The following is a 12,107-nucleotide window of genomic DNA, read 5'->3' on the forward strand; positions in this document are numbered from 1 at the left end:
AAACAAAATGTATTGCTTAGAAATAAGTTTATAGAATAGTTTATAGTTTATTGCTTGTTGTCAGAAGTTTATAGAATAAAAGAACAATTTACATTTTACTCAAAAATATACCTATAAAGAGAAAAATCAGACAACTTAACATTTTGCAGTGGTCTCTTTATTTTTGCCAGAGCTGTAAATCTATGTCTGGTCTCATGTCTTGCACCTTAGCGTGGCCCTAGTTTGGGCCTCGTAGGGCCTCATAGTGTCTTTATGCCTCATAGTTCCTTTGTGCCTTATAGTGCCTAAACTGTGCCTTTGGGCCTCATAGTTCTTCTGTGCCTTATAGTGTCTCTCTGCCTCATTGTGTCTCTCTGTCTCAGCGCCTCTGGGCCTCATAGTGCCTCTGGGCCTCATAGCGCCTCAGTGCCTCATAGTGACTCTGTGCCCCTTGTGCCTCTTGGAATTATTGTGAGTTGGTCTTTCAACAATCTAGGGCCCCTGTCCTGCAGGACCCCTTGTCTTATGGTAAGCTGGTCAATAACCAAGGTTTGGTCTGAGCCCAAAAGGAACAGTCCTGTGTTATTAAGCATTGTAATGGTAATACATTTGCGCAAATAAAGACCTTGGCGATAGAGTCTTATTCGAAGGTTCACAATCGTTTATGTTGCGGGCCCCTTGGGGTCATAGATGAAAATACTTGTGAAGTCAGTTATAGAATATGCATGTGTTTCCTGCAGTTTGCACAAGAAGCTGCCCCGGCCGGTGGCAGAACATCTTAATTCTGATACGGCATGCATTAGTCAAATTAACCGGGTCAGAAATCTGCTGTCTGCATGCCATTTTATCTTGCATGGAATTCATGTGGTGATGAGAGCCGCTGGTTCGTCATTCGAGACCTCTCGTGTCTCCCCTTTTCCTCATAGTTTGTAAGCTTGCGAGCAGGGCCCTCATTCCTCCTGGTATCTGTTTTGAACTGTATTTCTGTTATGCTGTAATGTCTATTGTCTGTACAAGTCCCCTCTATAATTTGTAAAGCGCTGCGGAATATGTTGGCGCTATATAAATAAAAATTATTATTATTATTATTCGCGATGCAGGCGGCGGATGTGTCCAGCGGTCTGTCGTAGATCCTGGTCACCGAGAACAGTCATTGCCACCTCGTGGTGAGCGATGAATGAAGCAGGACCTGGCGTGACATAGAGGATCACTTGGGACCGCGAGGTCTAGGCTGAATGTCGACAGGTTCGGATAGCAAAAAGGACAAAGGATAGCAAAAAGGACCAAGAATATCCAATGCATTTCGGAAAGAACACTTTCCTTCATCAGGGATGGTCCTTAACGCATTAAAGGGCCTTTTATAAGTACAGTTATGGTCAGCTGATTTTTAGAGGAAGCCAAATAATTCAATCTCACTGTTAAGTCCTTTCGGGATCAGAATGTCCAGAGTGAAAATCCACTTGCTTTCCACCAGGAACATTAAAGCAATATAGTTCACCTTTCTCCATGGTGGTGGTACTTTTTCAAATCCTATGATTTCCAAGGATTGTGTTTCACTATTGTGGTATTCCACAAAATGTTTGGAGAGTGGGTGGCCGAGAAATTTTTGTTTTATGTTCCGCATGTGCTCACTTATTCTAACCTTAAGTGGGCATTTAGTGCGACCCACATACAGTTTGTTGTATGGACATTTGATAACATATATAACCCCCTCTGATGAGCAAGTAATAAAATGCTTAATTACATAATTTGTACCATCTTCAGTAATTTCAGATGTTTTCCTTGTTTGTGTTTGTCTGCACATTGTGCATTTGTGGCAAGGGAAAAACCTTTCATGTTGTTCTCAAAAATTGTAGCATGTTTATGGGCATAAGAACACTGGACCGTAGGTGCAATCAGATTGCCAAGATTGCGCGCTTTTTTTATATATATATATATATATATATATATATATATATATATATATATATATATAGCGTGCAAGTGTGGGGATATGACTTCCCAGGATTTTGTCATCTTTTAGTATCCCCCAGTGTCTATTCACTATTTTTTTTTAGAACGTTGGCATTGGAGTTATACTGTGTTATAATTGGGACAAAACCCGTTATCTCCATGTCCTTTTTTACAGGTTTTCCTTTAAGGAGATCCTGGCGGGGTAAACCAGAAACAGTTTTTTTTTATGCCTCCAGTGATTTTATATTAAAGCCCTTTTCCAAAAATTTGGCGGTTAATAGTTCCGACTCCTTGTCAAACTGTTGAGGTCTAGAGCAGTTACGGTATAATCTCATATACTGACTTTTTTGAACATTTAGTAGCCAGTTGGGTAGATGGCAGCTATCACTGGAAATAAATCTGTTGGCATCCGTAGGCTTATTAAAAGTGCAAGTGTGTATAGAAGAGTTATCAATAAAAAAATTTAAGTCTCAAAAGTAAATAGTATGAGTACTAGTGGTAGCGGTGAACTTTAAAAAGAATTCGTTTTTATTAATATCGATTAAAAATTGGTCCAGGGACTGAGAGCCCCCTGCCCAGATGAATATGACATCATCTATAAAACGGCGCCACAAGACCAGGTCCGCGCGTATAACACCCCCAGGGATAGTGTCCTCTTCCCATCCAGGTTGTTATTAACCCTTGTCTGTTGTACACGTTTTTCTACAGCTGGGCAAAGTAAATGTACTAAGTTTGGTAAAGTGCAATCATTGAATGGGCAAAGTGCCATCTGTTCCTCTATTTCAGCTCACTTGTAATAACCCTTGTCTGCTGTACACATTTCTCTACAGCTGTACAAAATGCATTAACAAAGTTGGGTAAAGTGCAACCACTGAATGGTCTAAGTGCAATCTGTTCTTCTATTTCAGCTCACTAGTACACTTACATATTACTCTCAGTAAACGCATCTTTTTCTCCAAGGTCTTTATTTGCGCAAATTTATTACCATTACAATACTTATCTGACAACTTTGTGGTTATTGTCTAGATTTGCAGCACTAAGAGACCCTTTATACTAGCGCCGCTGTACTATATACTGTGTGATTAAACACATGCAACTTTATTGCGGGTCTGCAACAGTCATCATTGCTGTTCAATAAGAGGCGTTTAAGGTCTATTCTATGCCTGCGGTTTTATAATTCATCTAACAATCACTGTGGTTCATTATTGGTGTTGGGGTACAACAGATGAGTGTCTAACTCTGTTTCTGCCTTATACTTTGACTGCCACATATATAGTGAATATTTGGCATTATAGACATATCAGGCTTTCACCACGATGATTTATTGTAGATTTCTATAACTGTCTATATTTTCTTCTGAACTTAAAGGGGTTGTCCACTACTTTCAATTAACCCCCCAATGTATCCCCCCGGGGCCCCTAATGAATTGGGCAATTACCTTGCGTTGCCGTTTTCGCCTGTCAGCGGCGCTATTCTGCCTGCTGAGTCCGGGTCACATGACCCCCAGACTGCAGCCGCCGCTCATTTCCACCGACGTCACGTCAATTTCCAGACTCTAGAAATTGACGTGACGTCAGCAGCAGGCGTGACCAGCCCCCACAGTCAGCAGTCACTCAGCAAGAGTGACTGGGCTGTGGGCGGTGCTGGGGGCTGCCTGCAGGGCTGTGCTGGGGGCGGGCGGGGCTTTGTGTGCTCACTGCTGTCTGCTGCTGGGATCATGATGTGCGGGCGGGGCTGTGCTGCGGTCGCCGGGGATCTGCCCGCTGGCGCCGGTGTTTTTGTGGACCGGCGCCGGTGTCTGCCCGCCGGCATGTGACGACATGCAACATGCGACGACATGCGACGACATGCACCATGCGGCGACATGCTGCATGCACCATGCGACAACATGCGACGACATGCACCATGCGACGACATGCACCATGCGACGACATGCTGCATGCACCATGTGACATGCACCATGCGGCGACCTGCTGCATGCACCATGCGACATGCTACATGCGACGACATGCACCATGCGGCGACATGCACCATGCGACGACATGCTGCATGCGACGACATGCTGCATGCGACGACATGCTCCATGCGACGACATGCACCATGTGACATGCACCATGCGGCGACATGCTGCATGCACCATGCGACATGCTACATGCGACGACATGCACCATGCGACGACATGTGACATGCACCATGTGACATGCACCATGCGACGACATGCGACATGCACCATGCGACGACATGCACCATGCTACATGCACCATGCGGCGACATGTGACATGCACCATGTGGCGACGTGCACGATGCTACATGCACCATGCGGCGACATACGACATGCACCATGCGACGACATGCAACATGCACCATGCGACGACATGCACCATGCGGCGACATGCTGCTTGCACCATGCGACATGCACCATGCGACGACATGCGACATGCACCATGCAACGACATGCACCATGCAACGACATGCACCATGCAACGAAATGCGACATACAGTACATACATACATACTACAGACATACAGTACATATAACATAGAGTACATACTCACCATCACTTGTCACTTTGTTCCCCGAAGCCATTGTCACCTGTAAAAAATATTAAAATAATAAACAAACAATATACTCCCTGTCCGCAGAAATCCAATTAAAACGAGTGTCCCACGACGATCTCCCGTGGAGAGCAGGAGCATCAGTTGATGCGACCACTCTCCAGGGGCTCCAGCAACACAATGATGGAAGGTATCCAGGGGCTCCAGGAACACAATGATGGAAGGTATCCTTCCATCATGTATTCCTCACAAGGTATTCCTACGCCCCTGTGAGAAAATAGTCCCTAGTCTCACTATTGGCATTGCTGGGTGAGACATTTTCCCACGCAGCAATTGCCATAAAGTGAGACCAGTGAACTAGAGTAACCTCAGTGATGCACTGCAGGAGCCATTGTCTCCTGTCAGTGTGTCACTGAGGGTCCTATAGAGCAGTGACATCACCCGATGTCACTGTTCTATAGGGGAGATCGTCGTGGGACACTCGTTATTAATTGGACTACGGCGGAAAGGTAGTATACGGTTTATTATTTTACTTTTTTTGCAGGCGCTGAAGTATGGTAAGTATGGTTAAATGAAGAATATTAAAATACTTTTTTCCGATTGTGTGTGTGTTTTATTAACCCTTTCTTACTATTGGATTAGTAATGGATAGGCGTCTTATTGACGCCTCTCCGTTATTAACCCGGCTTAATGTCACCTTACAATAGCAAGGTGACATTAACCCCTTATTACCCCATATCCCACCGCTACTCGGGAGTGGGAAGAGAGGGGCTAAGTGCCGGAATTGGCGCATCTTACAGATGCGCCATTTCTGGGGCAGCTGCGGACTGGTATTTGTAGCCGGGGGGGGGGGGGGGGCAATTTCCATGGCCCCTCTCTAGGCTATGAATATCAGCCTGCAGCTGTCTGCGTGGCCTTTCTGGCTATAAAATATAGGGGGACCCCACGTCATTTTTTTTTGGGGGGGGGTCTCCCTATTTTAATAGCCAGTAAAGGCTACGCAGACAGCTGCGGGCTGATATTCATAGCACGCTACAGATATTGGCCCCGGCCTTCGGCTTTCCCCCTCTGGTGCAGAAAATTGCGCGGGAGCCCACGCCGTTTTTTTTTCGCTTTTTTTTTTTATTTTTTTTTAAATTCAACGCTCATTAAGGCCTCTTTCACTCTTGCGTCGGTACGGGTCCATCGCTATGCGTCGGGCCGACGTACCGACGCACGTTGTGAAATTTGTGCTTGACGTGGGCAGCGGATGCAGTTTTTCAACGCATCCGCTGCCCATTCTGAAGTGCGGGGAGGAGGGGGCGGAGTTTCTGCCGCAAATACGCGGTAGAAAATGGCGGGCGAGCCAGCCAAAAAAATTTTCAATTGAACGTTTTTTTGTGCCGACGGTCCGCCAAAACACGACGGATCCGTAGCACGACGGAGGCGATGTCTGGCCATCCGTCACGATCCGTCGCTAATACAAGTCTATGGGTAAAACGCATCCTGCGAGCATATTTGCAGGATCCGTTTATTTTTACCGGATCGTTTTTTCTGCCAGATCCGGTTTTTTCAATCGGATCCGTTTTTTTCCGCCGGATCCATTTTATTCCACCGGATGCTTTTTTTTCCGCCAGATCTGTTTTTTCTCATAGAGTTGTATTAGCGCCGGATTGCGCCTGGTGGCCACACGTTTAATCCGTTTTTGCAGGATCTGTCAAAAAAGCTGTTTCCACCAGACGGAAAACACATACAGAGGAACTGTTTTTCGGTACGTTGAAAAAATGCACAGCGACGGATCTAGCAAAAAACGGATGAAACATGTGGCCATCTGACGCACTCCGGCGCTAATACAACTCTATGAGAAAAAAACGGATCTGGCGGAAAAAATGATCAGGTGGTAAAAAAACGGATACGGCGGGAAAAAAAAGATCCGGCAGAAAAATAAAGATCCGGCGAAAAAAAACGGATCCTGCAAATGTGCTCGCAGGATGCGTTTTGTACCCATAGACTTGTATTAGCAACGTATCCGTCGTGTTTTAGCGGACACAACGCACAAAAAAAAGTTCAATGTAACTTTTTTTGTGCGACGTGTCTGCCATTTCCGACCGCGCATGCGTGGCTGGAACTCCACCCCCTCCTCCACGCTCATCACAATGGGCAGCGGATGCGTTGTAAAACTGCATCCGCTGCCCACGTTGTGCTAAATTTAGCATAACGTCCGTCGGTACGTCTGGCCGAAGGTTTGCGACGGCCCCGTACCGACGCAAGTGTGAAAGTAGCCTTACATGTGAATTTGCTGAGTATAATGCAGCCACCCCAGAGTATAATGTAGCCCCCATAGAATATAATGCAGCCCCCCATAGTATATCAGACAGCCTCCCCCATAGAATATAATATACCCCCCATAGTATATAAGACAGCCTCCCCCATAGAATAGAATATACCCCCGCAATAGCATATAACACAGCCACATAGTATATAACACGGCCTCCCCCATAGAATATAATATACCTCCCATAGTATATATCAAAGCCCGCATATAATATAGCACAACTTGCATAGTATATAGCACAGCCCACATAATATAGCACAGCCCGCGTAGTAGTATACAGCACAGCCCGTGTAGTAGTATACAGTACAGCCCGGGTCGTAGTATATACAGCACAACACGCGTAGTAGTATATACAGCACAGCCCGCGGAGTAGTATACACAGCACAGCCCACACAGTGGTACATACACAGCACAGCCCACACAGTGGTATATACACAGCACAGCCCACACAGTGGTACATACACAGCACAGCCCACACAGTGGTATATACAGCACAACCCACAACTCATCCCCCCGATAATGGCTCCACACTCTCCTCACCTTTCCTCTTGCCCGCGCTGCTCCTGTCTCGGCGGCTGCAGTCTGCCCGGGACACAGCAGGTGCGCGATGATATGACGTCATCGCGCACCCGCAGTGTCAGAGGCAGAGCGGGGAATGATGGGAGAGGGAGCGTCAGCGGACGCTCTCTCCTCCATCATTGCATTGAACTATACTGGCGTCATAGACGCTGGTATAGTTGAATGCGGTGGCACTGGCGGGAGTAGGGGGGAAAGAGTGCAGCGGCTCACTACTGGCACCGGCCCTTCTAGCATTTGCCAGAAGTGCCCGATGGCCAGTCCGGCCCTGGTCACTGCCCACACACTTCCCTCCTCCTGAACTGCAGCGTTTCTCGGACCCTCATCCGCAGCAAAACTGCAGTATTTGTTACATCTCAATTAAAGTCTAAGGCCGGGATCACACACAGCGAGATACGGCAGAGTGTCGCAGGTTAAAACCAAGCTCTGGCACCGGCACTCCGGAGCGGAGCGTGCGGCTCCATGTATTGCTGTGCGGCCGCACGCTCCGCTCTAGAGTGCCGATGCCAGAGCTTGGTTTTAACCTGCGAGACTCGGCCGTATCTCGCTGTAGTGTGATCCCGGCGTAAGCGTGCAGAAACGCTGCAGTTCGGCACAAAAGAAGTGACATGCTGCAGAGAAAAAAAAAAGCTGCGTTTCGGTGCGGCCTTTTCCGCAGCATGTGCACAAGTCTGCGGCTCCCATAGACTTGCATTGGTTGTGCACAACACTGTGGATTTAATGCAATTCCGTACTGCAAAAAACGCTGCGGATCTGCAATCAAATCCGCAACGTGTGCACACAGCCTTAGCATTTAGTGAGCCTAGCAAAAAGGCCAAGCAAAAAACAAGTGTGGGATTGCACTTTTTTGCAATTTCATCGCACTTTGAATTTTTTTCACATTTTCTACTACACGATATGGTAAAACCAATGGTGTCGTTCAAAAGTAGAACTTGTCCCGCAAAAAATAAGTCCTCACATGGCTGTATTGACGGAAACATTATGGCTCTGGAAAGAAGGGGAGCGATAAACGAAAAAAAGCTCCAGGGGTGAAGGGGTTTAGAAACATGGATACGGACATATCTATGGAAATAGATATATAGATATATCTGTATGTATCCATCTATCCCATATCTATCTAATTCTATCTGTCTATCTATTTATCTATCTAATATCCATCTATCTAATATCTATCTATCTATCCCATATCTATCTATCCCATATCTATCTATCTAATAATAATAATAATAATAATCTTTATTTTTATATAGCGCTAACATATTCCGCAGCGCTTTACAGTTTTGCACACATTATCACCACTGTCCCCGATGGGGCTCACAATCTAGAATCCCTATCAGTATGTCTTTGGAATGTGGGAGGAAACCGGAGTGCCCGGAGGAAACCCACGCAAACACGGAGAGAACATACAAACTCTTTGCAGATGTTGTCCTGGGTGGGATTAGAACCCAGGACCCCAGCGCTGCAAGGCTGCTGTGCTAACCACTGCGCTAGATAGATCTAATATCTATCTATCTATCTAATATCTATCTATCTATCTCTGTGTAATGGAGTGTGGGTTGGACAAATGTAAAAGAGGAGTTGGACAGAAATGACAACACAAATCTTTTTGAAGAGAGAGGAGGGAGGGGTTTGGGTGTGTTTTTGGAGTGGGTGTGCTAGGTTCGGGCTTAGTGGCAGTGCAAAGCATCATGGAACTTGTAGTATTAGGGCACAATAAGGAAGTTGTCGATTAACCTCATGAGAGCTGAATCCAGCACTGAAGATGTGCTGCTACAGCATGATAACAGGTAATATTGCTAAAATAAACACAGTAGATGTTTTCAGTGGCACATAATAGCAAGATTTATGAAAAAAAACAAAAAACTTTATAGTAGTGGACAACTTCTTTAACCCCTTCGCGCCATGCGCCGTACTAGTACTGCGCTGCCGGCACTGCATAAGCATCGCGCGGTGATCGGGTTCCGGTGTCTGCTGTTCCTGACAGCAGACAATCCCTGCACGCAGCCCCGGGTGCCTGCACCGCCCCCCCGCATCAGCGATCGCTGTGATTGGCTGGTCAATTCTGACCAGCCAATCACAGCGATGTGACAATAAAGTTTCAAAAAAAAAAAAAAAAAAGCATGTGACAGGCTGTGATTGATGCTGTGTGACGTCGCACCAATCACAGCCGTCACTGTAGGTGGGGTGATCGCCACGTCACCTCACCTGATTAACCCCTATGGCGCTGATTGGCTGAACAATAGCTTCTAACCAATCAGTGCCAAAGGGGTTAATTTAAAATACCGATCACCGCCCTGCACGCCATCTTTCTCTCAGATTTGGCGTGCAGAGCGGTGGTCTAAGCCCCTCTGTGTCACCTTAGTGAAGGAATCCATTGGTGGCCAGTGCGATCCTCCCTGGGATCTCCTGCCTCCAGCTTGTGCTCCTGCTTCAGCTTGTGCTCCGTGCTGTGTGCTCTCTGCTGCCATCTGCCTGCTTTGTGACTCCTGTGATCACAGCAGCAGCAGCACCTCCCCCACCCCTTTCCCATCCCCCCATCCCTGTTCCAGTACCCCCTCCCTCCCCCACCCTCCAATTGAAATTTTTTGCGCACTTTTTTTGTGCTTTTTTTCCTGTGCGCGGCGTCCCGCGCAGAGCATTCGTGCTCTTCCTGTGTCCGCAGCGCTCTGATCAGTATCGCTGCTGATCAGAGACTGCGCCACAGGACTTTTTTTTTTTAGTTAGTGTAGCGGACATTGCAGTCTAAGCGACGTCTGTTTTTTTTTTTTTAGAAAAAAAATTGTAGTTAGTACAGTGTAGTTTTAGACGTAACAAGGTAGCGTAGCCGGCGTCAGTGTTTGGTGACGTCCCTCCATCCCTGTTCAAGTACCCCCCTCCAATTCAATTTTTTGCGCACTTTTTTGCGCTTTTTTTCCTGTGCGCGGCGTCCCGCGCAGAGCATTCGTGCTCTTCCTGTGTCCGCAGCTCTTTGATCAGTATCGCTGCTGATCAGAGACTGCGCTACAGGACTTTTTTTTTTTAGTTAGTGTAGCGGACATTGCAGTCTAAGCAACGTCCGATTTTTTTTTTTTTTTTTACAAAAATATAATAGTAGTTAGTACAGTGTAGTCTTAGACGTAGATTAGCTGGTGTCACAGCATTCGTGACGACCGGTCTTTTTTTTTTTTTTGGAGAAAAAAAAAATTGTACAGAGTAGTTTAGTGGTAGCGTGTTAGTGTAGCCAGCGTCACAGCGTTAGTGACGACCGATCATCTTTTAGAAGAAAAAAAAATCGTACTGAGTTTTATAGGTAGGGAGGTAGCGTCTTGTGCATAAAAAAAATCTGCTATCGCCGGATTATCTCTAGTGCATTAGGGGAGCGTACGTCACAGTGTTAGTGGCGTTCGCTTTTCTTTTGTAAAAAAAATATTTAGTTGCGTAGGGTAAATTTATACTTTTTTTTTTATACAAACTTATTTTTTTACATTGATTTTTCTTTTCATCTTTTTTTCTTGTTTCTTCTACATTTTTTCTCACTACTTGTTTTTTCTCTCTGATTGGTTTTAATAAAGAGTACCCTATACACAAGCCCCACACATTACACGTGTAAAAGCACCACTTACACACACACCCAGGGTTTGGGAAAAAAAAAATGGCCCATTCGTCAACAAGGCGCTATTCACCAGAGGAGGCTTACGCCATCCTTGCGTCCGACACGGATTCAGCCAGTGAGGAAGATCCCACATTCCTCTATTCCTCCTCCTCCTCCTCCTCCTCCTCCTCCTCCTCCTCCTCATCTGGTGAGGAAAGACCCCTAACACGGCGCCGTAGGACCCAGGCAACTCCTGCAGCAATCGATCCCGTATGGATTGCACCCCCGGAAAATTTTCAGCCCGTCATTCCGGATTTCAGCAGCAGCTCAGGAATCCAGTTTGACACGACTGGCCTCACTGAAATTGACTTCTTCAAATTCTTTTTCAGTGATGAAATAATAAATATTATGGTGGCCCAGACGAACCTGTATGCCCAACAATTTTTTACCCAAAATCCCACGTCATCTTATGCCAGATGGACCCCCGTAAATGCAGCAGAGATGATGACATTTTGGGGAATTGTGCTGCATATGGGCCTAATCAAAAAGCCAAAGCTTCGGCAATACTGGAGTACTGACATTCTCTACAGTACACCGGTATTCCGCATGGCCATGAAAAGGACACGATTTGAAGCGATCCAAAAATTTTTGCATTTCAGTGATAATGCGCAGTGTCCTCCCCGAGACGATCCAAACTTTGATCGTCTATATAAAATTCGTCCAGTGGTTGAACTTTTCAGCAGAAAATTTGCTGAGGCGTACACACCCCAGAGGGACATCGCTATTGATGAATCTCTCGTTCATTTCAAAGGGAGGCTAAAATTCCGACAGTACCTGCCCAGTAAGAGGTCCAGGTACGGAATAAAGCTGTACAAACTGTGCGAGAGTACCTCAGGGTACACCCACAGATTTAGGGTCTACGAGGGTAAGGACACCCAGATTAACCCCCCTGAATGCCCCCCCATCCTGGGGGTGAGTGGGAAAATTGTGTGGGAATTGCTGCACCCACTGCTGGATAAGGGTTATCACCTTTATATTGACAACTTTTACACCAGCATCCCACTCTTCAAGGCCCTTTCTGCCAGAGGTACAGCTGCATGTGGCACCGTGCGAAAAAATCAGCGAGGCCTCCCTAAGCCGCTAATTGGGCAAACGCTG

The 12,107-nt window shown here is 46.3% G+C and overlaps 1 protein-coding gene across 1 annotated transcript in view; it reads left to right on the forward strand.

Annotated features, from left to right (window-relative positions):
• C2H10orf53 (chromosome 2 C10orf53 homolog) overlaps nt 1–12,107 on the forward strand; it is a 126,463-nt gene that overhangs the window by 56,170 nt on the left and 58,186 nt on the right. The gene's annotated exons all lie outside the window — the stretch shown is intronic.

This window comes from Ranitomeya imitator, chromosome 2 (assembly GCF_032444005.1).
Source record: "Ranitomeya imitator isolate aRanImi1 chromosome 2, aRanImi1.pri, whole genome shotgun sequence".
Lineage (NCBI taxonomy): Eukaryota > Metazoa > Chordata > Amphibia > Anura > Dendrobatidae > Ranitomeya > Ranitomeya imitator.